Raw genomic sequence first — 24,930 nt, forward strand, 5'->3', positions numbered from 1 at the left:
TTTATTTCTATGAGCTTATGGCTGGCCCTAAGCTATATAAATGTTTTCATTTCCTCATGTTCCTGTTTAAATGTTCTCATAGTGTCCGATTATAGGGTTTTGTTTGGTCATATACAGCATGGGAAACCGAGGCATGTCAATAAAGCAGACTTAGTTATGAATCACGTCTACCCTCCCAAATCCAGACATGGGCCCTGACTTAAATACCCCTCAAACCCCGAATCTTTCCTCTATCAAGATTCTAACGCATAACGTGAAGGGTCTCAATTCCCCAAACAAGCGCAGGCTAGCCTGCAAATATTACGCAAATTTAAAAGCCGATATCATTTCGCTTCAGGAAACCCACTACAAGAGAGGTCATGAACCTAAATTTTTAGGCACAAATCTTACCAGTCAGTTTTCTATGCCTCGGCTTCCCAGAAAAAGTGTGGGGTGGCTAGCTTGATCCACAAGCGAATCTTATTTTCCATGACCAATATCCATAGAGACAAGGATGGAAGATATATTATAGTCACAGGTGAAATGCAAGGGGCACCAATAACGCTCATCTCGGTATATGCCCCCTCGGAGGGACAGCAGTCCTTTTTTAACGCACTGTCAGATAAAATAGCTACATATAGGAGGGGGAGAGTCCTGATCCTGGGCGATTTTAACGCAACCCTGGATGGCAGAGGTGATGGCTCCAATAGGAGATCCTCATCTACTAGATCTCTCTTACAATTTATGAAAAGCACTAATACATGGGATGCATGGAGGGCGGACCACCCGGGGGAGAGGGGGCACATGTTTTTTTCACACCCTCACCACTGCTACACCAGGATAGATTATATTCTGTTAGATGCCCCCTCCCTGAGTAACATGGACAAGTCAGAGATCCTGGAGATCTCTTGGTCGGACCACGCCCCAGTTGTGGCAAGCTTAAACTCCCTATGCAGTAATAGCCCCCCTAGCTGGAGACTAAATGACTCCATGTTGGTTGACACTGAGACAGCTTGTACAATTTTAGAGGAGATAAAGCAATTTTTTCCAACAAAACGCCCCTAATGACACCACGCAAGCAATAAGATGGGCAGCACACAAAGCCACCGTAAGAGGAAAGCTGATTCAGATAGCAGCTAGATTGAAGAGGCAGGCTAAAGCAAAGTCCACCTCACTGATGAATGAAATCAGGAGACTGGAGCTAGCACACGCAATCAGCAACGACCCAACCACTTTTAGCCAACTACAGGCCCTCAGACAAGAACTATGTAAACTGCTCTACTCTAAAGCTGACCATTCACTAAGGTTAACTAACCAAAAGTTTTATGAAAAAGGCAATAAGCCTGATACGATGCTAGCTAGGAAACTATCACAGAGGCTTGCACTCAATAGACTTAACCCTATCCGAGACTCCCAGGGGCAGATGATCCATGACCCCCGACTGATCTTGCAGCAATTTGCTAAATACTATAGTGACCTTTATAACGGATCCACTACAGATAAACGCCAGACCCCCATCACAGCAATATCAGAATATCTCTCCAGCATCCCTATACCGAGACTAGACCCCTTACAGGCGGCCAACTTAAATGATCAAGTGACACCTGAGGAGGTGGTGGAGGCGATTAAAACCCTCAAGCCCTCCAAGGCCCCTGGCCCAGACGGCTACTCACCCCAGTACTACAAGGTCCACAAGGATCTACTGGCACCAGAACTAGCAACTCTTATGAACCGACTGATGATGGGTGAAGAGGAACTCCCTCCAGATATGCTTAGAGCTACAATAGTAGTGATACCCAAACCGGGAAGAGATCCGGGCGATGTAAAAAACTATCGCCCGATCTCCTTAATCAACACAGACCTTAAGCTAATAGCGAAAGTCTTCTCCACAAGACTTAACAAATGTCTGCACACCCTGATTCACCCGGACCAGACGGGATTTATCCTTGGACGTCAAACCACAGACAATGTACGTAGGACACTGGGGGTCATGGAGGTTATGCGGGCCTGTCGGGCGCCTTCTCTGCTCCTCTCTTTGGACGCGGAGAAGGCGTTCGACAGGGTCGACTGGAGATATATGAGGATGGTGATGCAGAGATTCGGCTTACCGGCCGGTTTCATGAACATAGTCAGAAGCATGTACACGGGACTGACAGCGTATGTGAGTAATATGGGGCTATCTTCACAACAGTTCCCAATACTTAATGGGACGAGACAGGGGTGCCCCCTCTCCCCCCTGCTATTTGCCCTATGCATAGAGCCTCTTGCCATCCAGGTCAGAAACAGCCCGGATATCTCGGGGATAGATATTGGAGGGTCTGCATACAAAATTGCACTCTTTGCAGATGATACCATTTATACACTTTCTAACCCACAGGTCTCTCTCCCTAACCTCTTTAAAATTCTCGACAGCTTTAGCAAAACATCGGGCTTCAAAATAAATAAAACTAAATCAGAAGCCATGGCAATAGGCCTGTCTGAAACCCAGAAACAGGCACTCTCCGCCTCCTTCGGATTTAAATTTAGAGATAAGGCTCTCAAGTACTTGGGTATCCTCCTGACCCCTGAAAAGGAGTCCCTCTACAAAGCAAACTATCCCCCTATGCTAAATACCCTCCATGGCCTATTAAATGATTGGTCACAATATGGTATATCTCTCATGGGGCGTATCGCAGCTGTGAAGATGACCATCCTACCCAAAATTCTGTACTTATTTAGGGCCCTACCTATAGCGGTAGATACAAAAGACATCCGGAAGCTTCAGTCCCACATAACAAAATTCGTCTGGGGAAACCGTCCACCGAGGATCAGATACCAATTTTTAGCTAGAAGTAAATTACAGGGAGGGCTAGGAGCTCCGAAACTTCTACACTATTATCGTGCATCTAGACTAGCCCAGATCATACAATGGGCCACACCAGAGGGGATGACTAGATGGGTGGACCTTGAAGCAGCCTTAGTAAGACCCTTTCCTATCTTTAACCTAATCTGGACAGCTAATCCCAATACTACCCGCCCAAAAAAATCATATATAATACAAACCTCCTTAAACATATGGAAAAACATAGCTAAATCACTGGGACTTAAAAATAGTAGTTCACAGCTGACCTCTCTCTTTGGTAATAAAGACTTCCCGCCTGGTCTGGACCTTCAGATTTGGTCAAAATGGATCGAAAGCAGGATCACCTGCATCAGGGACATAACCTTAGATGGCCAGCCTCTCTCCTGGGGAGACCTTTCTAGTAAGCACTCCCTCCCTTCGTCTGAGATCTTCCGATATCTTCAATTAAGAGGATACACACAAGCAGTAATAAAGAGAAACCTGAGAACCGACCTCCATGAAATAGAAAAAGAGTTTCTTAATAGAACAATAAAAAAAGGCACCATCTCCGAAATGTATTCAATTCTTTGGTATCAAACCCTAGACGATATTACTTCGGCTATGAGCAAATGGCAGGATAGGTTACAACGCTCTTTAGATGATAAAGCATGGCTCTCAATCTACAGTAGTATGGCTAAATCCTCCACTAACATTATACTTAAAGAACGCTCATATAAGATCTTATATGACTGGTACCGCACCCCAGCTAAGCTGTTTCAATGGGGCTTGATCCCCTCAGATCTATGCTACAGGAGATGCGGTCATAGTGCAGACCAGCTGCATTGCTGGTGGAGTTGTCCATTGGTCCGCTCATTCTGGGTCATGAGCTTTAGGTTAATATCAGAGGTACTGGGACGCGAGGTCCAGCTAGACCCGTGGGTAGCTATATTCCATAAACACTTACCCAAGCTATCCAAATACGCCAACGCATTCATAGCTCAGGTCTGCAACGCAGCCCTTTCCTTATTGGTACAAACCTGGAAGAGCCCCCCACCCTCTAAAGCAAACCTGATCACCAAAGTGAAAGAATTATATTCAATGGAATACCTTACCTCATCCATCTCTAATAAACCAGACCACTTTCTGGGTACGTGGGGTTGCTGGTCTGACTGGATATCCTCAACAGGGTCACTTTGAGCCCCTCATTAATGGGATGCCCCAGTCAAACCTAAACAATAGATACCCAGGAACTGATAATATTGTTATTAAGATTAGCATGTCTCGGAAACTGCCCATGCCCTGCTTATATGCCTGATTTCGGACACTGTTTTTTGTATATATTTTGTTGTTGTTCTTTGTTCTGTTTAGTGGCACTCTCACCCTTTATGCTATTCTATGTAGCACGCCACAGCTCTGATTATCTATTCGGCAGCCAGGACTCTTTCGCTCATGGCCACAGCAAATAGACTACATCATCCTACTATGAACAATGCCATGGACTAGTTACCCTTCCCAAGGGCTTATTAAAGCCACCCAACACACAGCTGCCTACAGACATTACTATTAATGTATAACCTGATTATAATTGTATATGCATAAAGTCTCTGTTAACTTTTTTCAGTCAATAAAAACTAAAGTTGAAACAGCAACCCCCGATCTGCTTATATCGATAAAAATAAGACAATTCATAGCTCAAATTTAAAATAAAACACTTTCCTTCGATTTTCCTGTACAACCAATTTTTTTTATTGAATTGCTATAAAATCGCATCTTTAATTGTGTCATATTGTCCACCTTTAAGGTAAGACTTAATCAATCTGGATAATACTGTATAATCTGAGGAGATGTGGGCTAGTGGGAAGAGATACATTAGAAGCCAGGCATCTCTGGTTTTAGATATTCAGGCCAGTCCATTATCCCACCGCACTCAGACCAGGGGCGTCAGTAGTAAGGTGGGTTGCCACACAGGAAAGTATTTTTACATTTACTGGTATATCCTTTATATTTTTTGTGGTCATTTGTGTTTGAACTTTTGTTCACCATCTCACTGGTCTCAAAAATACATTAGAAAAGAGCAGCAAATGGAGAGGTGCCCTGAACTCCTATGAGCACTGCCCCCTGTTCAGCCACACCACTCATGGCTGCTGAAGCCAGAGAGTGAATGAGGAGGTGACCATGTACAGAAACATCCTTTAGGGCCCGTTCGCACCTGAGCGGGAATCGCGCGATTCCCGCTAGTGGTTCTGCAAGAACCGCTACACAATGTAGCGAGTGGCGGTGTTCTCACTCCCGCGGTTGCGGTTAGCGATAACCGCAACCGCGCTGCATGCAGTGGTTTGCCGGCGACGAGCATTCCGCGAATAGCATCCAAAGCACGCTAATCGCGATCGCTCCAAAACCGCCAGTGATTTTTCCGTGCTAATCACAGGAAAATCACTCCCTCAAAACTCCGGCGGTAATCGCCGGCGTTAGGCGATTTTAAGTGTGAACGGGCCCTTACATTTGCAGAGTGGGATTTGAAGTGAATATCCAACAGCTGAGGACAGGTGCTTTTTCTTCAACTTCTATACTTTGCCACAAAAGCACAAAAACAGTGCAGCAAAACAAAACAGAACTTACTTGGTTGTAGCAAACCATGTAACAAACAATGTACACAAAAGTCATCCAAACAAAACCACACTGCTAGCATTTCTAACTCCAGAATCTTCCATACAGAAAAGCACATAGCAAGGAAATGAACAGCGCTACTTAAAAACAGATGAGTGCCTACCTGCAAAAGAGTGCAAGCCCCTATTATGGGATAAAATACACACTGAGCATACACATGACCTGTCTACCACTGGAGGATGTTGGTTTCCTGTAACAGCTTGCATGCAACTTGTTAAGTACTCGTCCCTCCCACTGCGAAGAAGTCAATCCTCCATGGGAGGGGACCTAACACTAACTAAATCCTACCTATGCATATGCATAGCTTGGGCGCACTACCAAGTAAAATTGAAAATTGTGCAAAAAGAGGGATCAGCGCATCACCAGGACGCCTCTGAATGGCCTCCGATCAGAGATGCGCTGAGCCCCCCAAGAGACTGCAAACGCACCTTGAACCCAAACAGAGGCTCTGCATATATACCATATGGTAGCGCTGTTCATTTCCTTGCTATGTACTAATTTAATTAATTTTTGGTCATCCGCTCCCACTTAACAGCTTTGCTTTTGGTGTATATGCAGAGCCTCTGTTTGGGTTCAAGGTGCGTTTGCAGTCTCTGGGGGGGCTCAGCGCATCTCTGATCGGAGGCCATTCGGAGGCGGCAGTTCAGAAGCAACGGGTATAATTTATAATCACATTTTTCAAACAGGAATCAATACATACTGTAGCTAGTTTACTATCAGTAATGGATTATACTGTGCATACATGGCCATATGATGATATTGATATAACATTAAAGCACATGTACACATGAATGAAAAAAGTTGACTTTTACTTACCTGGGTCTTCTTCTGACAAGACAGGCAGAAAGGTGCCAGACATTTGGGCGCTGGCATAGGCAGTAAAGTGAATTACGGTTATAGTGGCGCTCAGAGGGTAATTTGGGCCAAATTGCATCTTACCCCTGAGTCAATGGCGGCTTAGACGGGGAATAGTACAGTACTTACCGCCATCTGGAAATTTGCTATAGCAGGCTGAGGCGTTTTTCAGCTTCACCCTGCGTCACAATATCTTGCTGCCTTTTTGCATATATGCTTCTTTCAGCCCCCCATAGTCTTTGAGGTCACTCAGTGTCTTCCGAGTCCCTCAGTTGTGCCACTGTCACAAATCTCTGGCCTGGATGGGTTGTGGCTACTGTGCATGAGTGGCCCCTGCTCAATCACGCTTCCGTAGACGGAATCTTTCTGCGCATGTGTGGTTACAATTCTTTTACAAACTGTGTATGCGCAGAATGCTGCTGTTCACAGGAGCAAGATCAAGAAGGTGCACAGCAGAGACTGTGCGTGCACAGTAGCAGTGACCCAGCTGGGGGTGACAGCGGCACAACGGAGGACACCCAGAAGACACTGAGGAGCCTAAAAGACTATGGGAGGCTGAAAGAAGCCCCAGATAAGTAAAAGTCAACTGTTTTCATCTGGTTCAACTTTAACTGCTTCTGTATTAGTTGAAATCTCGGATCAGTGGATAATGGCGCACAGCGCCCATGCATAAAAATGGCGCCACATTAAAAAGATACGCTTATCGCTATTTATCGTTAGTACTGCATAATAATGGCGCACAGGGAAAAAAAGATGAAAAGCGGCACACACTAACGTTATTTATCAATAGTGCCGTTCATTTGCCCAACAGCAGACGTTATTGCCCACAGTAACGTTATTTATCAATAGTGCCCTACATAAGCCAAACTGCAGACATTATTTAACTGCAAAACAGTGAATGGATTTAATGTAACATTGTCAAGGTTAGGGTTAGGCACCACTGGGGGGTCTTAGGGTTAGGCACCATCAGGTGGGTCTTAGGGTTAGGCACCACCAGGGGGGTCCTAGGGTTAGGGTTAGGCACCACCAGGGGGTCTTAGGGTTAGGCACCAACCAGGGGGGTTATAGGGTTAAGCACCAACCAGAGGGGTTATAGGGTTAGGCACCACCAGGGGGTGGTTAGGGTTAGGCACCAACCAGGGGGGCTCTTAGGGTTAGGCACCACCAGGGGGTCTTAGGGTTAGGCACCAACTAGGGGGGGGGGGTCTTAGGGTTAGGCACCACCAGGGGGGTCTTAGGGTTACGCACCACCAGGGGGTGGTTAGGGTTAGGCACCACCAGGGGGTTTAGGGGTTAGGGATGGGTACAGAGAGGGTTCTGTGTGTTAACGGTAAATAACAATAAGACTTTAACGTTAAATAACCACAAGGCTTTAACGTTAAATAGCTATAAGCGGCAAACGGATTAGCGGCAACACCGTGCGCCATTATTCGCAGGCGCCATTTTCAGATGGATCCGTTGAAATCTACCTCCTGTAGGTGGCGGCATGGCTCTGACAGGATGTAGATTTCATCCAATCCACAGTGCGCAACCACCGCTCCCTCCCTGCCGCAGTTCACTCACTCTGCTGTCTCCTCTCCGCGATTTACTTTCTCAAATTTATCATGGGGCGGCAACATCTTTGGTACTGATCTCTGCGGAATATTCGCTACTAAGAGTTGTAAAGCCAGTACAAAAACATATCTGGTCTCCCAGAATGTTCTGTGGGGAGGGGGGAAAGAAGAAGAATTCAGCACAATAAAGAGCCTAGGACAGTGGTTACCAAACTTTTTTTGGTGAAGGCAACTTCAACCATTGTTGCGGCGACTAAAGGTTAACTAGCAGGTAATGCAGCCACATTGTATATCAATGTGCGGTTGCATTACCTGATGGTATTGCATAAAGGATGGGGATGCATGCCGAGGCACCCCTGAAAGGTGCCCGAGGCGCACCAGGGTGCCGCGGCACCCAGTTTGAGAACCCCTGGCCTAGGATAAGTCTCAGGCCTTGTTTCCACCTGTGTGCTTCTATCCGCTTTTCAGCAACATGTATCAATCTGTAACATTGATGTGCTGATAAAAAGTGGACAGAAGCGGATAATAGCACACAGATGGAAACAAGGCCTCAGTGGGAGGGCAGCGCTACATACCATTATAGTATATAGCTATAGGAAGTGTTTCTGCTGAATGGAAAGTGTCGTCCTGTGTAATACAATGTAACTATGGAAAGATGGATATCATTTTAAAGCTCTCTTTCTCCTCTTTCTGGTGACACCTAAATCGTCGCCCTATGCCTTTTAGTTTTCTCTATTTTTATGATTGAAATCGTGGCCGCGGCAATTTCAATTGCGAAAATAGCGAAAACTAAAAGGCGTAGGGCAGCTGTTTATATATCATTGGAAAGAGGAGAAAGAGAGTTTTAAAATGATATGCATCTTCCCATAGTTTCTGCACTGCTCGGAGTCCCTTTAATAATTTACTGCATTCTACTATATGTCGTTCTTCTTTAAGGTGGTAGTCCAGGCAAACAACCAATTTCGGGGAGATACTGATCAGTTACCTAATCAAGTAGAAATCTTTCCAGCTTTTAAAGCCTTTGAATTTCACTTGTTTACCTTCAGTGTGTGCAGAGAGGTTCCAGATCATTTTATCCCAGTGGCGAAAATGCTGGCTTATGTTCCCGACACAGCTGCTGATTGCTGGCCTTTCACTTGCCTCTGTCCGTTCCCTCACAGTGTGGTCATTGCAGAGCTCTGTAATTAAACAGATCCAGCCCTGACACTAGCGCAGCCAGTACCTTAAACAGAAAGAGGCAGGTTGAAGGGTGTAATCTATCACCATCACTATAATGAGCATCCCCATTAATCCACAATAAACTAATAAAGTAAGCTATTCTCCCCTCCCCCGGAACTTCATTAAGTCTTTAGTACGTTAATATGTCTTACTTAGTGTCGGTTTAAGGCCTTTTTTCTTCTGTGTGGCACAGAATTTCCTGATGAGCAATTCCCCACAGGACGGCTGCAGGCATGTGGCTTGACAGCGCTGTAGGCCTCGCCATATCTATGCATGAAGGCATTATGGCTTATGTGCTCATGCACACATAGGAGAAGCTGCCTCAGTCTCCAAATTAAATTTGTGATGCCAGGCATCAGATGGGCCTACAGTCAGAGATTAATTTATCTGATCAAGTTATAACCGCGCGCTTCCTGGTAATCAATCTTGCACCTGTCACTGGGAGAGGCGGCAGTATTAACCTGGCATGAATGAACAGAGCAGAGGCCTTTTTAATTTATTTCAAATTGTCTCCTCTCAAGTCCTTTTTTATTTTCTTTGCAATTTCTTGTGAGCTTTTATTTTGTGTATTTATTACCAGGTCCCAAAAGGAACTTTAAAGACAGACGAGGCTTTTGCCACGGGGGTGCTTATGTCAGCTATTTTTTTTCTCTCTCTTGTTTTTTTTTCTTTAAAAAAAAAAAAAAAAAAGAAGCTTTATTGAAAGCTTTTTGTTGAGGTCTTCCGGCCATCACTACATCTTTTAATTAGGACTTAGAAAGAAGAAGTTTTGAATTAAAGAAAAATCTACACAAACAAAACCATGAAGTCTTTTGTGCATTTGATTGTTCCAACTGTATTCCCAAAAGGCAATGGGATGGATAGGAATGCCAGGCCAATGTATGCACACCTACAATAGTGCTAGCATCCTCTCTATTGTTTCCTGCAGGTCCGTTGGCTATGAGACCCCAGGGAGGAGGGTGGGGCGAGGATGGTAGCTGGAGCATGACTTACTGCTACCATTTGACTCCTCTACGCTGCATACAAGTTGTGTCTCACTGCTTACCACCAGCCACGATCTGCCCACCTGCTCAAATTACCAGCTGTGACCTGCTCACATTAGCAGATAGATCCTGCATCCTGATGGAACATTCACATATCAATCAATCCTGCACAACACATTGGTATCTGAGCAGAACCGACTGATATTAACGAATACTGTTCATGAAACGACAAAGATAACAGACGTTTCTTGGTCTACTCCAGTCTGTCAACGGATGCATCCAGTCCCACTCTAAGGGCCTGTACACACTGAAAAACGTTTTTAAAATCGCTAATGAATGTAGTTTTAAAAACGCATCGTATGCGTTTTTAAAAACGCATGCGCTTTTGCCTGCGTTTTTGATGCGTTTGCGTTTTTCTTGTAATTGCTGATTGGCTAAAGAATCCTTTGTTTTTTTTCTAGTTTACATTTCAACAGGAATCAGGAAATTGCAGAGTCTTCTGGGATACTGACTTCTGAAAAACGCAGGCAAAAACGCAAGCGCATGCGTTTTTAATGCATTTTTCAAGCGCTGCGCTTAAAAAAGCGCAGCAGGCACTGCGATTGCGTTTTTCTAAAAACGCATCGCACCAGTGTGTACAAGTCATCACGATTTTCATTCTTTTTCAAAAGACCTTGCGATTTTAACCACTTCCGGATTCCGGGTGGTTTGGTTGATCTGTGCTGCGGGGGCTCTTCAGCCCGCAGCACAGATCAGAAATCAGGCAGGGCGATCAGACCTCCCCCCTTTTTCCCCACTAGGGGGATGTCCTGCTGGGGGGGTCTGATCGCCGCCGCGCTGCTGTGCCTAGCGGGGGGGCGCTCCTCAAAGCCCCCCTCCGCAGCACTAGTCCTCCCTCTGCCTCCTTCCCTCCCTCTCCCGTCCCCTGTGTGCGGCGCAGGACGGAAAGCCGTCCTGCGCCGGATAGGATAGGCTTTAGCCTATCAGATGCCGGCGATCCCCGGCCAATCAGTGGCCGGGGATCGCCGATCTCCTCTACGGCGCTGCTGCGCAGCAGCGCCGTATATATGTAAACACCGGGGAAGATCTTCCCTGCGTGTTTACATTTACCCTGCGAGCCGCAATCGGCGGCTCGCAGGGTGTTCACGGAGACACCCTCCGTGATCTGACATGGAACGGCCGCTCATGCGAGCGGCCGTTTCCATGGAAACCACTTCAGGATTCAGGGGCGTAGTTAAGCGTACGCAGAATCCTGAAGTGGTTAAAAACGCATGCGTTTTTAAAAACGCAACGCAAGCGCAGCAGTGTGTACAGGCCTTAAAGGTGATCATAATATTTTGGCACTGATTGGAAGTGAATATTGAGTGACAATGTTCTTCCCCTGATCTGTGTCCAACAATAAGCTCTTTTACTGATGAAACTTTAACACTTAGGCCTCTTTCACAGTAGGACGTACAAGATTTCAGAAATAAAATCTATTTTCTAAATTATAATAATAAATAGCAGTCTTTTTTCAGCCGCATTATGACAAATATAAAATATTTTACATTTATTGGAGAAACCCCTCCTTTCCTTTCATATTGCTGGGACAGAATCCGGCAGACTGGTGGAGTAGGAGGAGTCCGGCAAAGGAGGAATTGCTAATGGCTGCCACCTGTATAACCCTAGTTATGAAAAGAGAGGGTTGAAAAGCACTGAAATGCTCATAGGCTTGAAGGAGTGTTTATTTATCTTTGTATGTGTCAGAGTGGTGCAACTAAATATTTTGAATTGAAAAATTGGTTTGGGTCCGTTTTATTGCCCTGTTATCGTCACATACAGTAGAGCATGCAGGCAATGAAAAGTATGCTTCCAAATCATTACTGAGCATGTGCAAACAGTCCAAAGCACCTAATAACGTGTATAACGCACAGCATGCAGCACTTTCTAATAACACCACAATGTGTGCACGGTAAATGTCGCACAGACTTAGTATTGGTACAAACTAACCAGCAAACTCATGGTGAACCAGAACTTGTGAAGGGCTACAATGGTCCTAAAAGCCCCCTTACTAAAATGCTATGAATACAAAAGTTTGCTTTCTTAAAAAAGAAAGAATTTGCGATAATTCAGGTTGGAGTGAGCTTGAGATGTCTCCCAGAGCACCACTGCTGAATATATGCAAATTAATCATTGTTGCCATTAGAAGCTAAACACACCTCCAGAACCGCTGGAATGCAATGATGTGTCAGCTTGTTAACCTATTGCGGACCGCCGCAGTATAAATCTACGGCGGGCAGGGGCCGCTGCGGTTCTGACCGGACGTAAACTCTACGTCCCATTGACCGTGCGCCCCTGCCCGTCTCCGCCGCTGTCCCCGCTCGGTCTGCGTGGAAATCTGCTGCCCTGCCGCCTCTATGACGGCAGAGCACTGTGCGCCGGGCAGGAGCCGTTTTCATTGGCTCCTGGCCCTGTCATTCATGTAAGCCGTTCTCATTGGCTTACATGGAGTGACAGGGTCAGGAGCCAATGAAAGCGGCTCCTGACCGGCGCACATCGCTCTGCCGTCATACCGACGGCAGAGAGAGCAGCCTGCGGCGGGGACAGAGCGACATGCCCGGCGGGAGCGGCGGAGTTTAGCGGCGATTCGTCGGGAAGCGGCGGTTTACGGGATCAGCCCCCTCCAGCCCCCTCTGGTCCTTAAGGGGGCAGAGGGTGCTGGTCCAGAAGTGGTTAATTTGTACAGAGCCATACTAATCCAACATGCATACAGACTGTTTCGGTTTGTTTGATCCTCTCCTCATCAGTGTATGGCATGGATTAATTTGGCTCTATGGAGTAGGGCTTGTAACACTGAGAGGTACAGACTAACTTAGTATTGCTGTGCGTTAGTCTGCGTTAAAACATTTTCTAATGTGCAACTTTAACGTTGCACTGTGAAAGAGGCCTAACTCTGAAGTTTCATCTGGCCTTGCCCTGCTCTAACCATCGTGTCTGAAATTTAGCCTAACACTCACACAATTTTTCTCAATTTTTCTGCCTAACCCGAACCCATAATCGCCAAGGATTATGGGACCCCAATTCTAACCAGACTCTCACCTTAACTTTTCATGTGAATTATTACCAACACCAACCAGCCTTAGCTAGCTGGACATACAAATAACTTAAAGATTAAATTAGTCCTGACACTAACCCTTTTATAACTTTACTCTAACTGTTCTAGTCCCCAAATCTAGAGAAAAATCACCTAATGTGCCTGGTACACACCATGCAATTTCCCATCAGATCGATGGGTCGAATTGATCATTTCTAACAGGCCCTATTTGATTACCGAGCATTCTCCTGATCGATTTGGTATATAAGTGATTGGAAAATCAATTCGAAAAACGCAAATCAGAAAATCAGAAAGTCAGAAATCAGATCAGACCGGCGTTGTCGGGTGGTCCGCTCTACCATGTGTCCATCCATTCGGTAAGCTCTACCTCTGCTCTGCTTCCACTCCCCATCCTTCTCTCAACTTTTCACTGTGGCCTGCGCCCGCTGCTCTTTCATTTGTTTACTATGTATAATCATGATCTGCCACTTGTAGTGGACTTCTGGATTACCTTACAATTTTATTCAGATTTATTATATGAGTGTGCCGCCTGTTGTCTGATTTTTAACAGTTTTGTTCTTTATTGTTCTTTATAACTTTTGATATGTAATAAAGATGAATCTCTTTTGCTTACACTAGAGTGGTGCAGTTTTGTCCAGATCTCCTTTTTTCTCCTTTTTCTGTACATACTATCAGTTCCGACCTGTCGGAAATGATCGATTCGACCAGTTGATTTGATGGGAAATTGCATGGTGCGTACCATGTAGAGCATTGATAAAACACAGTGCAAAGATCATCTTCACCAAGAATTACTTCTTCAAACTGCTCACAACAGTACAAAACACTACTGTTAAAAGTTAACCTGACTGGAAACTCAGGTGCAAACACTGGTGAAATACATAAGATCACAAAATATGAGCACCAAACCATGGGGCTTATTTTTCATGTTTTGTTTTTCAATATAAGCTTCACTGTCAATCAGCATCCTGTAGTGCATGGTGTGGAAGCAGACACATAGGCCCATATGCAATTCACTTTTTCACTGGAGTTTTCTCCTAGGTGATAATTTTTTAACTTGTCAATAAAATGCCTTTTAAGCCACCAGCAAGCAAGAAAATACTCAAAATAATTTTAATAGTACTTTCTCAAGTACTTTTTGGTACTTTTTTAGTTGAAAAGTGCTGGAAAGTTATTTTAAATTGAAGATGAAAAATTATCTCCTAGGAGAAAACGCAGGTGAAAAAGTGAATTACATATGGCCCATAGAGTCAATGTAAAATAGTGACCTGATAGGGCTAAGTTTATGAGGACTTACCTATATAAAAGCCAAGCACCAGTGCTCAAACCATACAACTGGCAGTAATAAAGGGCATGCAGAAATGGGCCTCCTGTGCCTGGAGTCAATGCCAGGGGGTACACAATGAAAGGTGAGTACAGGTATAAGTTAGTGCCATTTGTGGAGTGTTCGGGGGCGTAGGATGTACCAGCTAGGGTTAGTCATGAGGAATGGGTTTAGGAGAAAGGGGTGTGTGTAATATGTCAATGACTGAGTAAATTTAAGGGGGAAGTTAGAGCTAGACTTCAGGAGGGTGTTTACATTACTGGGGAGGTTAGGATTAGTCTTCAGGAAGGGGATAATGTTTGGGGAGAACATTAGGGATAAGTGACAGGAGGAAAGAAAAGGGTTCAGTAAAGACTAGTCCAGCGACAGAAGAGAAGGGTTGAAAATGCTGAAAAACAGTCCCTAACCAACAGCAGAGTATTGTAAGCATTATGTACTGATATTCACAGTATTAGCGAGACCTAGTACTCTAGATTAAACAGTGATAAAATGTATTATACATGTTCCTCAAATAAATTGAGCCAGAATGTCCCCCAAGTTTTGCTACAATGTCCCCTAAATAAATTTAGACAGTGTGTGCCTCAAATAAAAAGTTTGGCTAGCATGTCCTCCAAATATCTGTAGCCAGCAACAGGGCTGCGGAGTCGGAGTCGGAGTCGTGGAGTCGGAGTCGTGGAGTCGGGCAATTTTGGGTGCCTGGAGTCGGAGTCGGGAAAAAATGCATCGACTCCGACTCCTAATGAATTTGTAACTGTAATTAAAATAGAAAATATGATAAAATGTTCTATTTCTCACATAATAGTCATTAAAAATAATGTATATATACAGTAATAGCTGTGTTCAGTCCACAAAAATGAAATAAACCAATCAAAATTAGTTACTTGTGCTGCTTCAATAAAGCAGTCCCCGTATTTTTAAGGTCAGATATACATATCTGATTGTGACTGTATATATGATGTGTACACAGGAATCTCTTATATATACTAAATAACATCTATGCTGTAAGAATAAAGCCTGATGTGTAGCTGTGTCACTAATAGAGATGGTCAACGAGATGGTCAACTTTGCTGATGAAATCAAATAATTTGATATGTTGTTAAAATTTGGTTTGGTGACTACAAATTTAAGGGTAACTGAGACGGATGAAAAGTAAAGTTTTATACATACCTGGGGCTTCCTCCAGCCCCCTTCAGGCTAATCAGTCCCTCGCTGTCCTCCACCACCCGGATCTTCTGCTATAAGTCCTGGTAATTCAGCCAGTCAGCGCTGTCCGGCCTCATGCCGCTCCCACAGCCAGGAACATTCTGCACCTGCGCAATAGTGCTGCACAGGTGTAGTATGCTCCTGGCGGCGGAGTGTGTGCATGCGCACTACGCCCGACTGGCTCAAGTACCTGGACTCATAGCAGAAGATCCAGGTGGTGGAGGAGGACAACGAGGGACTGATTATCCTGAAGGCGGCTGGAGGAAGCCCCAGGTATGTATAAAACTTTAATTTCATCTGTCTCAGGTTTACTTTGTTACACAGTAGTACTATACTCTACATATGCACTCCCCACAGAGCTGCAGGGAATCCACTGAGAATGTTGTGCAGATTGAACACAGAGGTGTTGTCTGTTTACAATCTCCTCATTCCCCTGCAGAGTACCTGCACATCATTCTTACATGTACCCACACTTACATTGCCTAGGGCCTGATAGATGTTCTTTGTTCCGGTTTGTACCTTTTACAAGTACTCTTACCAAGGACTAGTTTTAGTCTAAAGGGAATAAATATAGTAGTCTACATATCCTTCTCACTTCAGTTGTCTTGTAAAATTCCTAAGCGTTGGCAGTTAAGAGACGAATTTCATGTTACATACTTTTAATCAACAAAATTGTAATATGCAAATTAGAGGAGTCGGAGTCGAGGAGTCGGAGTCGGAATCCTAAACTGAGGAGTCGGAGTCGGTGGATTTTTGGACCGACTCCACAGCCCTGGCCAGAAAGTTAGCATGGCACCCCCCCAAAATAGCATGCTCCCCAAATAGCATGTTTACATAGCAAGCACCCTCAACAAATTAAAGGGCATCCAGCATGTCCCAGGAAGGTTTATGCTGGGAATACACTGTTCGTGTTTTAAGTGATTAGATGGTTCAATAGATAATTTCCGACATGCCCGATCTCTCTTTCGATTTCTGATAGAAGTGAATGGAAAAAGATAAGAAAAACGAGCTGAAGATAAGAGAATCGACTGCAGAATCGAGTGGCAAAAACGATTGAGAGGAGAAACGCACGGCAGAAACGTATCGTGTATTCCCAGCAATAGGTAGCATTTTTAATCAGTGTCAGACTGGGAGGTGGAAAAGATGAGGAAATCCACTTGCTGGTCAAGCAGCAGAAACCCTGTGTTATCACTCCCAATAAAAACTTATAGCAAGTCTTCACTGTGAGCAGCAACACATGATTACTGTTGCTTTGCCAGCAAGTGGATTTCCTCAGCTTTACCATCTACCAGTCCGACGCTGTTTTCAATTCAAACATCAGGTATTTAGGGCATTTTTGTTGTAATATGAGTCTGTTAATCCTCGTCTATTTGGAGATGGAGGAGATAATCGCGTAATAAAATTCATCCCTCTGCTCTCCCTTTGGTCCTGCCCAGGCTTCCCTTCAGTCATTCACACTGAGGGGGCAATTCCGAAAACTTTTGTCATTAATTATCTCAGTCTCTTTCCAGCTCATCTATAATTTCAGCATAGTCCATGCAAAGAAATTACTGAAAATAAATGATTCCTGATTAACTTTAAGAGGACCTAGGTGGTAGATTAATAAGGGTGCCCATAAATCATTCCTATTTTGAAACTGTGCACCCCCTTCCCCATTGGCAAGAGCAGCATACAGGGCTGTGGAGTGGGCACAAATCTCAATCAACTCCAACTACTCAGTTTAAAGAGGAACTCCAGCCTAAACAAACATACTGTCATTAAGTTACATTAGTTATGTTAATTAAAATAGATAGGTAATATAATCTCTTACCCACACTGTTTTACAAGAACAAGCAAATGTTTGATTTCGTGATGGCAGCCATCTTTTTGGTTGAAAGGAGGTGACAGTTCCAACTGTCCTGTGTCCTGAGCACCTCTCCCAGTTGCTAGGCAACGTGAACAACAACATAGGAAATCCCATCATGCTCTGTACAGCATCAGGGGAAAAAGCCTGGGCTTTTTTTCTTTGATGGGTGGAGCTTAGCTAAAAATGATGCTTTGGTAAGAAAAACAAAGTTCTGATGCTGTGAAACTGTTAAAGAAACATCAAGTCTTTTCAGTTCTGCTGAGTAGATTTTTGGTCCGGAGGTTCACTTTAAGAAATCAATTGACTCCTAACTCCAGGTACCCATAATTGTTCTGACTCCACAGCCTTTGCAGGGCTATGGAGTGGGTACAAAAATCATCCAACTCCAACTCCTCAAATTATGAAACCTCTGACTCCAGATACCCAAAAATTACTCCGACTCCACAGCCGTCAGCATAACCATTTTTATGTGAAGTTTTCCTAAGCTCCATGCTTTTTTAGACACCCCCACATGTGTTGCATTGGCCCGCACCCAGCTTGGCTTCAAGCTATTAGACCACGGGTGCTGGGGGTGGGCCAAGAAGACAAAGGTGGTGGTGGTGGTGATGAGTTTCAAAATAGGAATGATTTAAGAGTTAGCGGGTGAGTTACTGCCGCCAACATCCACATTAAAGACATTAACGCTTTTATGTACAAACTTAGTACACTTTAACTTTGATATTTTTCTTGCCTCATTTTACAGTACTTTATTTTTTCCTGGTTAAGAGGTTTTATACAGATAATGTGAGATGATTCATGAAAATAAAACATTTATGAAGCAATCACGTGACAACAGGCTGCAGTCTCAACCTAAAAGCACTATGGGTAATCTGCTGTACCTGACTTCAATACAGTATAAACAACCCAAGGGCAAATGGTATTTTCTGAATTTCCCACAGATAAAACATTCCCAGGATGACCTGCACCGGTCACTGACTGATCGGGCTTGGTACAAGGAATTAATGTTTAATTTCTGCTTGATTTGACAAATGCTGGCCATTAGCCCACTTTCACTGTAAGAAGAATCCGTGTCCACAAATAATGGTCATCATTTAGCAATGGCTGAAAACTCTCACTGCAGTGTTGTGACTGGGGCGAGCTGTGTACACTTATTACAAGCAGCAGCACCATTGTTTCTGTTTGTGTGTGTCTTGTGAAGAATAAAAGGCTGTAGCTGGGGTTAAAGGTTAACACTGATAGAGCTACTAGAACATAGAAAGCCAAACAAACATGCTTTCAGCGGTAGATTAACTAATCACCACAAAGCCAGATAAAGCCCTGATCATGCATGTCTGGGTGAAGTATGGATGGCCAAGTCGCCATTGAGCTCTGGTGTCAGGTAGCCAACATGCTGACACACATACATAAACAAAGGCAGAGGAGATCTCCTCTGAGTGATGCCTACCCCCCTTCCCCATGCCCGCCCCCTTCCAAGCCACAAGCTACCTGTTGTTTGACACAACTTGTTGATCTTGAAAGGTAAGCAACGGCCCACCAGGTAAATTTGTCATGGGCTGCAAATAATGCATTTTGCTCATTTGTAAAGATGCATAAACACTGTGGCTAATTATCACGTAATCTTTTGTGATTATTTTAGGTGATCGTTTACCCACAATCCTTAGCCTGGCACTATGAAACACTGGAGAGCAGGGGGGAGCTAAAGCATAAGGCAGGATTCACACTTGATATAATCACACGTGGTTTCCCTGCATGCAAAATCCCACGTGACAGTGTGTGCTAATCAATGGGTTAGTTCATATCGTACAGTTACCACAGGTGAGGAAAAAACGTTCTGCTTGCAGCGTACCATTGAACACCACGTGCCCTGTGAGTGTCCGGCAGCATAAGGGGCCCACCAGTGTTTGGGAGCCCAGGCACAATCGCCCCCTTTGCCTGCCTCCGTAGTATTATTTTTTTTGAACACACACATCAATGCATTTTACACCCCGTCATTGAGTGATAAACTGGGCAATTTTTATTTACTGTTACTCACTCCAATAGCTACTGTAGGATACATTCATGCTTGTCCATATCTATGATGTTTTAGGGCTAGTTCACATTTGAAACGCAAATCGTGATTTTGAGTTACAAAATCTTGCGTTTTTACCGCGATTTGCACTTGGAATTCGAGAAACACAACAATCGTCCCAAATAGATGCATGCAATGCATTTGCGATCTGTTCAAATCACAAACGCTGTAGTGAGAATGATCCCATAGGGATAGATTAGCTGCAGCTGCCGGCGATTAGCAAAGAGCAACAAAAGCGCCAAGTGTAAACCTGCCTTTATGGAGTCAAAATGCATCAGGATGCAGTCAAACACTTCCCCTGCGTGCATATAGATGACTGTACATAGTCCATAACTCCTTCTGGACCACAGCAGAAAATGTTATGTCTTTCTCCAACATCCATTCATTCTAATATTTCTTCTGTCTGCTATTATCACATGTTTTGTTTATGCAATTAATTATTCTCCTTCAAGAGGCAATAGCAATACCATTATGAGCTGGAAATCCCCATACAGAATGTAGAGTACTGCCAGCCAAACACCCTGCTGGAAGGCAGTAACATTCCTGCATGTTGAGCTCGGCCAACCCGAAATGTCCTGCAGATAGGGAAGGAGAGGCAGGAGGCTAAAATGATTGTTCGTTAATGTTTTGGACAACTGGACACAATCTCTCGGGCGACAGTTTGGGCCGATTTCGGTACAGACACATCGCAGGCCTGTGGGCTAACGACATGTTCTGTGTTGCTATTGAGTGAGAAGGAGGGATGATAGAGCAGGCAGGGAAAGAACAATACTCTTGGCATAGTTGATTTGCCATGGTGGAGCGACCCCCATCCATCGTGGGTAGATGGGGGTCGCCAGGGGCGTCTCTAGCCATTTTGTCACTCCAGGCGAGAAATCCTGTGGCACCCCCCCCCCCCCCCCCCCCGTGATTGCCCCCAGTCCCATACCCCGCACCCCTCATGGTGAACACCACTCCTGTGGTGAACCCCACCCCCAAGACCCCCGAAAATCATAATGCAGCAGCGTTTCACCAGAAAATGTACTTATTGCGGCATGGGTTCACCAGAAAATAGTTGTTATGCAGCAGGGCGTTTCACCATAAAATATACTTATTGCGGCATGCACTCACACACACCACACACAGTACACACACACACTATACACACACACACACACAGTGTACACACACACACACACACACAGTACACACACTGCACACAACATACACACTATACACAGTACACACACACACACACACACTAGACATGCACAGCACAGTACACACACTATACACACACACACACACACAGTACACACACTGCACACAACATACACACACACACACAGTACACACACTGCACACAACATACACACTATACACAGTACACACACACACACACACTTTAGACACGCACAGCACAGTACACACACACACACACACACACACACACACACACACACACAGTACACACACTGCACACAACATACACACACACACACAGTACACACACACACACACACACACACACAGAGAGCACACTATACACAGCACACAGTAGACATACACTATACACATACAGAGATAGGAGGAGTGGAGTGAGACTGAGAATAGCCTGAGATGGAGCAGTTTATCTGTATTGCAGTCCCACATTACACAGAGACTAGTTGCTGGTAATAGGACTGCTGTCCCTGCCAATCTTTTACACAAGTCAGCAAGCAGCCCTCCTGGAGTCTAGGGACTGTCAAAACTTTTCAACCTGTTTAAGACCTTATCTGCACATGCAGTCATTATAACAATGGAGAGAGACCAGACAGATTTTTTCCCACTGACCCTCCAGACGAGTTCTACATCATGCTGTGTATATTTACCAGCTAGCCTGCCCTCTAATTGCACTTTTATCAGCTAGCCTAGTATTTTACATTGCCTTACATCAACAAACCTGAATACAGCAGACACAGGACCAACCCTAAATCATTGAATGAAAGGCGGCCTGGGGGGAAGTCAATGCCTGGCTGCTACACAGTCTCTACATCCACGCAGTTAGCAGTAGCAGAGAGAGAGGGACTGAATTCTCAGGAGTTGGACTCAGGAGCTGATGATGCTGTACTCCTCGGATCCCTGACTAGGATGAGTGCCTTCTCTCACTGACTCATTCATTACTGTGGTTCTTTGAATCATTGAGCTGAAGTCCAGTCAGCCCCGCTGCTGCTGTGTAAACTGACACCTGAGTCAGCTGAGAGGCATTTCTTCTCTCACTACTCAGTGCAGAAGCACCCTTGCCTCTTCCTGTCGCCTTAGGCGAAAATTTATAGCTGCCTAATGGCTCGGACGCCTCTGGGGGTCGCTGTACACACACTAGATTTTTGGTTGAAGCAGTTCCCACTGGTCACCTCTTCTTAGAACCATCTTACATGTGTATGCAGCTAGAGGCCAATTTCTGAGATGGGCCAATTAAATTGGTATGTCTTTCAAAAGTGGGAGAAAAGCCATGCAAGCACAAAGAGAATAGACAAACTCAATGCAGATAGTGGCCCAGATTTGAATCAGGAACCCCAGCACTGCAAGGCGAGAGTGCCATCATTTACACAGTTTTGCTCTGGCACCTGATTTTACAATATAATGGAAATGAGGCAAAATCAATGGTGTCTGCCACAAAAAAAACAAAACTTTCAGCATACAGCAAAAAGAAAAATGCCACTATCAAATCGATTTGCCAGAAGTTGAAAACAAGTGAAATGAGTGGCTGGCAACGGCAAAATGAGACACAGTGTGTGATGGGTGGCAGATAGTGTAAGGAGACACTTATAGATGGCATAGAAACTGAATATGGGGACTCCAATGTGACAATGACAACTCTAGGCAGAACTCTCCAATGACTTCTAATACCCTTAAGCTAGAGTTATATGGTAGTTGATTTCAAATCTTCTTTGCAGTGCAGCACAACTCAAGCACCGTAATACTTTAACCACCAACACTAAGGACGATGTCATGGCAGTTTGTCATTGTCTGAGTTATAGTGACAAATTGCTACAGCATTCCCTGGATTTCAGTTTGGCCTTTCAGCATCACTGGCAAGTCTGTTGAATCTCTAGTGAATAAAATTCATTTGTGTTTTGTCTCAGTGATACAGTCACCTGTTACACATACCAACTGTTTTTTGTGGGTCTCTGTTATAGTCTTTTCTGGCCACCTAGTTGTAACTAGCAATTCCGTTGCATTATAACTCAAGCAAAGGGGATTTTTGTAGATCTCGGAAAAACAGTTACTGCACATACCTGCCAACTTTTTGAGATGAGAAAGAGGGACACTTAAACCATGCCCCTGCCACACCCCTGACCACGCTCCCGTCACACCCCTAGTCACGCATACCATACGAATTTCATAAGAAAAATATGTGGTTTTATAATTCAAACCACACTGGTCCTTTCTATCCTGGTTTATTTTCCTTCATATTGACATTCTAAAATTTGTAATTTGTCAATTTAAAGGATGGTAATAAAGTTTAGAGTCAATCAAACACATTTTTAGTAGAGAAATATATATACTTACATAGAAAGAGGGACAGAATCCTGAAAGAGGGACAAATGAGGAGGAAAGAGGGACAGAGAGACAGGGCTCCCAAAGAGGGACTGTCCCTCCGAAAGAGGGACAGTTGGGAGCTATGACTGCATTGTTGCTCTCCAGGGTGGAAAACGTTAGAAAACTATTTCTAAAGAAACTAGGCTCCACATTTATACTCAGTGGCGCAGCTAAGGAGCTGTGGGCCCCAATGCAAGTTTTACATAGGGCCCCCCATGCATTCTATACATAACAATTGATGAGGTGCACCAAAACCTGCCAAGGACAACCACAGTGTCAGAGGTGCAAGAAGGGAATGGGGAGCAGTTAATGATTACCACTATTAAAAGTATCTATACTATATCATTATTATGAGCACAGGACCAATAGAGATTTAATACTGAAGTTGAGGGAGGGCCCCGATGCGGTCGCAACCTCTGCAACCCCTATTGCTAAGCCCCTGTTTATACTGTCAAACAGATCACGTGCAAATCAACACTATCGCTCCGCACACACGCTCAACCGGTGTTGTTAAAAAACAAATGATCTCCAACAGTTCTGAGGGTCAAACGACATTGGAGCACAATTCGAATTCAGCGAGGGCACAATGACATTCTGCCAATCCGATCTGTAGTGGAAGCGTGAAATGAGGACCCGGAAGTAAATAACTAGCCATGCATAGTTTCAATGATTAACATATCTGAACAAATCCACCATCCACTACATGGCGATAATCGCTGTCTTTTGCAAAACTACCCTAATCCATCATTTTGGATATACCTCACTTGTCATTTGGGAGTTCAATCAGTTGGTATTTAATGCTTGTTTTTGTTTGTTTTTTTAAACATTTATATCACAACTCATCAATAAAAACATGCTTGCAAAAAATGTGCACAATATTTGTGCATGTTTTAGTACAAAAAAATGTGCATGTGTAAATTTGGCCAACACTTATTTCCTGTGGTAATGATGACTGATTCATAACAGATTTCCATCTACTCAAGGATTATAGGAGACATAAAGCGACCCCCTTTCCTTTTCTCCTCTTCCCAATCCCCAGGAAATCCCACCAGTCCTTTCACAGCTGCTGAAGTGCTTTACAGGAGGAGATGGAAAATTCTCCTTAGCCTTGCAAAACGCTGTCCCTAGTAAGGGGCTCCTCCAACTCAAACATCCCACTGACCTAGTAATGGTATCTAGTAATAAGGGGGGGGAGGGGGGGTATTATGTGCTGCTTGTCTGCTGTGGTGACAGGTCAGACAGTGACCCACTCCCTCCCTAATTATGGTGTTTAGGTGTTCTTCACCACAAGCTGTTAAAGTAAGGAAACTACCTGCATGGAATCAGTCCCAGATTCATAAAGCCCATTTCTGTGTGGCACCTTGAAATAAAAAACTTTTTGGTGCTTGATTTATATCTTCTTATAGAAACTGCATCTTCTAGTTAAATCATGTTTATTGAAATACAAATCATGTTATACACAACAATGGATACATAAAGTAAAGATTAGAACAAATGCACATTTTCCAAATCAAAATTCTGAACAACATATAACCTCTCATACGACTTAAGGCCCATAACCACCACGCATTTTTCCCATCGATTAGCAACCGTTTCCATGAACTCTTGACGTGTTTACAGGCACACCATCACGCTAATGACGTTTAGCGGTGTTCGCAGATAATGACCGTCATGGCGGATTGGATCTTAAGATCCCTGGCGACACCGCGCAAAGTTTCGCAATCGCTTGAAGTCTCGTTCGTTACCATCGTGTAACTTCAT

The 24,930-nt window shown here is 44.3% G+C and overlaps 1 protein-coding gene across 1 annotated transcript in view; it reads right to left on the reverse strand.

Moving 5' to 3' along the window:
• LOC137534094 (proton channel OTOP1-like) overlaps positions 1-24,930 on the reverse strand; it is a 666,091-nt gene that overhangs the window by 629,071 nt on the left and 12,090 nt on the right. Inside the window, exon 2 of the mRNA XM_068255447.1 lies at positions 8,916-9,097. The gene's annotated coding sequence lies outside the window, so the exon portion shown is untranslated. The remainder of the gene's footprint in view (positions 1-8,915; positions 9,098-24,930) is intronic.

Source organism: Hyperolius riggenbachi, chromosome 10, assembly GCF_040937935.1.
Source record: "Hyperolius riggenbachi isolate aHypRig1 chromosome 10, aHypRig1.pri, whole genome shotgun sequence".
Classification (NCBI taxonomy): Eukaryota; Metazoa; Chordata; class Amphibia; order Anura; family Hyperoliidae; genus Hyperolius; species Hyperolius riggenbachi.